The sequence below is a fragment of the Procambarus clarkii genome, chromosome 14 (assembly GCF_040958095.1).
Source record: "Procambarus clarkii isolate CNS0578487 chromosome 14, FALCON_Pclarkii_2.0, whole genome shotgun sequence".
NCBI lineage: Eukaryota > Metazoa > Arthropoda > Malacostraca > Decapoda > Cambaridae > Procambarus > Procambarus clarkii.
This window is the reverse complement of record NC_091163.1, coordinates 14,615,166-14,620,165: the sequence shown is the minus strand read 5'-3', so window position 1 is coordinate 14,620,165 and position 5,000 is coordinate 14,615,166.

The window sequence follows — 5,000 nt, the reverse complement described above, 5'->3', positions numbered from 1 at the left end:
CTAGGGCAGGTGGTGGGCGCATTCCTTCAGTGACATTTTCCTTGGGAAATACCAAATTTCAGTAAACAGTTAAAAATATATATCCAATTTAGGACTGTTTTGACCCATTTAGGTTATTAGGAGCCGGGTTAATACAACACGTTAATATATAACTCGTCTAAGACGAATCAACTTCAAGGAAACTATTTCAAGTATATTGGGAAAAATATGAATATTGATGAAATTTAAAATTTACAATTTCTCTTTCTGTGTTTTTATTTTGACAAATAATAATAAAGGTCTTGTTTTGAAAAAGGTCTTGCAAAACAAGACCTTTGGATTGTTTTGCCTAGGCGTGCAATGTGCGATTGTAATGTAGTCTAGTTACGTTGAACATTGTTCATAATGATTTAAAAAAATTTCAAATTACCTTTGAAATACATGTATTTGATAGTATAAATGCTTTGCATATATAAATCATGTTTAATATACATGGCCTATTGACATAGCTCGAGTGCATGGGGGAGTTGTGTAAAACCCTGATTTGTGTCTCGGAGAGGCTGCAGGATCCAGTAAGTTCAGTAGAACTTTGGTTTCAACTCTTTTTTTCACCATGTTGTAGCTCAGTCGATTAAGGCAGCATCTGGGATGCTCTCGGACGCAAGTTCGAATCCTCGTCACGGCCCTTGTGGCTTTGTTCATGTTTAATATGTAAAACAGGTAGATTAGAACTCCAAACCAAAAAATAATCCTTCCTATTTCTTGAACATGCCTCCCAAATGTCGAAATATATATATAAATCATATATCCAGAAATGCCTTCTAAATGTCATGACCTTAAACCCAAAATTTTACGTCAGACACAACTTACACACGCTCATTAAAAAAATTAATAATACCTGCGATGTTTACTAGCATAGAACTTTAAGGCTAACAGTCAAACTAACGCAGCAATACAGCTGTAATATTGCAAAATGCAAACAGGTCTGTCTGCAATATCTGACAACACAAATATTTTAACAAAGTATATAGAGGATACCAACTTTCCCAAAATAAGGATATCTGAACATGATTAAATCATTGGAGAAGGACTGGGGAATCGAACCAACATTCTGGGTATTCCCAGACACTTGGCTCATCCCAGCGTCATGGGTTCTCACAAGACGCTGGTTCGACTCCCGTCCCACTCCAGAAATATTCCTCAGATACATCTCGTTACTACGATTTCCTTACGTATTTGCAAATGGTTTGGTGTTAGGCTTTAAGCCTGTCAACCTCTGGAAGGTTATTACACAGCCTACCCGGTTCTTTAACCACTCGACCACCCGTGACTGTATAAAAGACGTTGGTAGCCGAGGTTATTTCCCCACCATCCCGACAGCACTTCTCGGTTCAACTAACCTAAAACAAAAACAAAAACACTTAGGTGTTTTTGTCATTTTGCAGCTTTAGCGGAGTCGAGAGAGAAGGATTCAACGTAACCTCCCCTTCAAAGGCTTAGTATAGTACAAATGTGTACTACATTAGGACTAGTATTGCGTATATTAAGCCTAGTAGAGTACCAGTAGAGGCGAGGTTAACTTTTGCAATTGTTTTAATGCCTTTTATACTAATAGTATGAAACTGTGTGTGTGTGTGTGTGTGTGTGTGTGTGTGTGTGTGTGTGTGTGTGTGTGTGTGTGTGTGTGTGTGTGTGAGTGTGTGAGTGTGTGTGTGTGTGTGTGTGTGTGTGTGTGTGTGTGTGTGTGTGTGTGTGTGTGAGTGTGTGTGTGTGTGTGTGTGTGTGTGTGTGTGTGTGTGTGTGTGTGTGTGTGTGTGTGTGTGTGTGTGTGTGAGTGTGTGTGTGTGTGTGTGTGTGTGTGTGTGTGTGTGTGTGTGTGTGTGTGTGTGTGTGTGTGTGTGTGTGTGTGTGTGTGTGTGTGTGTGTGTGTGTGTGTGTGTGTGTGTGTGTGTGTGTGTGTGTAAAAGTCTATATTGTGTTTATATGGGGAGCCCCCACAATCGCTTTAAGTACTGTCAATTTGGGAGAATGGACAGAGTGTTTCGAGTCCCTTAGAGCTTGCATCTGTCACTGTTAAATGGTTGGGTAACTACTAACGATTATATTGCTATTGAAATACTTTGTTTAGAAGTGCTTTACGCCTGCGCTTTCCTGCGTATGTCTCACCTACTTGCATTTTAATCATTTGTACCTGTATCTGTACCTTTATATCTGTACCTGTAACTTTATTTGTATCTATATCTATGTTTGTATCGGTACCTGCATTTTAGGCTGTACCTCTATCAGTACCTCTGTGTGTGTATATATTTATTTGTACGTCAAATTGTATTCGTATCTATATCTTTTCCTGCATTCTATCTGAACTCTTCCTGTATAAATACTTACGTATTTTCCATGCATTATCACCCCTATTCCTGCAGGAAATACATACTTTGTTAACGTGCCTGAACGTATTAATTTAACCAAACATTAACAACCTAGTCTAATCTAGATTAGCCTAGTTTAATCTAGCTTAGCTTAACCCAGCCTAACATAGCACATCCTAGACTCAATATTATATGTATGTATTCTCTGTAAAGTTAGGCATATGTAACATTAGATGTTTAGGTTTCGTAGGCAATTATTTTCATCTGAAGTACGTGAGTGAAGCCTGTACCGAGATGCGATTCGAACACGGTTCGTCAGTGATTTAGTTTTCTAAATATGTTCGAACGTCATCAAGTTGTGAGTCGTGGGAAAAGAGTTTTTTAATTCGTAAATAGGGGGTTTTGGCGGCAGGATTTCCGAGAATTTCGTCCTTGTCGATGTGGATTGGCTGCCTCATCGACAGAGGCCAAGTGTTCATTCCACTCAGCCGCCAAACTCCCTGATAATGAATGATAAACGGTTTACACACGATTTACAACTGAGGACGTTCGAACATTTCTCGAACAAGTGATTCGCTGACGACCTCTGAATTGCAATTCTGTAAATACTTCACCCACATACTGCAAATAATCGTCAACAGAACATAAACACCTAATCTAATCTTCGCCTAACTAAACAAAGAACTTTAGTAAACAGTAATATTAATATACATGGGAACATATTTTTTGTTAATATTCGTTAACAATTGTAAATATCTTTGGGAGCGGCCGCCGCTTTAATCAGCCTGGCCTGATGACAAGTTGAGGATGCAACCCTGTCCTCGACTCACGTCCATTACATCCAGCGGTCGACCCCACAGACGCATTCATAAGTTTTAACATGCTGTTCATTCAAAACGGGAATTTTCTTAAGTATAAATTAATATTATAATATATTAGCATATTAGTGTATATATAGGTATAGGATAGGTTAGGTTAGGTGTTTAGGTTCTGTTGGCGATTATTTGTATTTGTAGTACGTGGGTGAAGCATTTATAGCGTTGTGATTCGAACAAAATTCGTCAGTGAAGCACTTGTTCCGGATGTGTTCGAACGTCAGCAGTTGTGAGTTGTGTGTAAACCGTTTTTCATTCATAAACAGGGTGTTTGGCGGGTGCATGGAATCACTTTTGGATCTTTGTTTGGAGGATGGGCTGGAGGATGGGATGCACGACCCAACTGATATTTGAACTTTTCTCGAACAGTGATTTACTCATGTCGTATTTTCGAAACACACAAAACGAAACCAACCCTAAGCATGTAACCTAACCTGACCTAGACCAATCTATACACCAAATTCTAATATATATATAATCCTTTTAATTTGTTCCTGAAATATTACCGATTTTTAACACACAAGGATAAATTTTATGAATGCGACTATGGGTTGGTAGCTGCTTGGACGAGCATAATCTGAGGAAGGGATTCGTCAACCAAAGTAGAATCCTGTCTTCAATACACTAGATGATCGATCTAGCACTAGATCTAGATCGATCTAGGGTCTAGGGCATCGATCTAGGGCAATAGACGATCTAGTGAATGGATTTGTTCATCCTCTCTTTATATCTGGCCGTTTAGGAAGCTAAGAGCCGTATGATTGAAGGTATGATAATTTTTCCCCCAATTTAGTTAAAAATCAACAGTAGTTATTTGCAATTTACAATTCTTTCATCCGTAGAAATCCGGTTGAATGCCTTTGGTAGAATATTGCGGTTGGTAATGCTTTGGTCGCGGGTTCGCATCGCCTCAAAGCCCAAGTGGATTTTGTCACGTAGTATGATTATTAGTGTGTATAATCAACAACTGTGTTATCCTTCGAGACTAGCACATTCGCAAACCATTTCCTGGATAGACGGTGAATTGATCTTAGTAGAAGTTGACAGGACACATAGAGAAGTCTCACAGCAGTCAATGAGCAAATCCCCACGATTCTCTGACATTGTATTACGACTTATAAGATTGTTTTCTGTTAACCATAAACTCACTACTGTTGCACAGTTAACCAATCCTGACACAGTGACAGAGCAGTCTATCTTCTATAGCGTGAATATTCATGTGCTTCAGTGAAAATATATACACCGTGATAATGTAGATAGATAATTTATACCATCAATATTTCCAAACGCGAAAAACTCAAGTGATTAAAGAACATTAAAATCCGTAATTTACAGGGTTTCGAAGGCTTCTGGTTAGGTGTTAAACCCCCTACTACATTTGACTCATGTTATATCATTAGATCTGATGGCGCCTCCACCTTACCAGAATTTAAGAGCATTGAAGCACAGGTTATTGTTATCATGACCATTGTTATAGGTGAGATTCTTGAGGTTCGAACCCTGTCTCATTCGTCTCTGGAATATATGAACTCACAGGTGGCCTCTGTCTGTCAGATTTGAGTTAGTAGTTGTGAACGGAACGTAATTTACAATAATTTTCCTGCTTTCAGGAGCTGTTTTTGGCAGATATTCTTTTACAAGAGCGATTTTCCGGGGGATGTTTTTGCTAGGTACTGTTTTCTAGGTGCTAGTTACTAGGTGTTATTTTACAGGTACTGTTTTCCAAGTCCGGTTCATCGGGTGTTATTTTCCATATGCTGTTTTCTAGCAACAGTTTTCA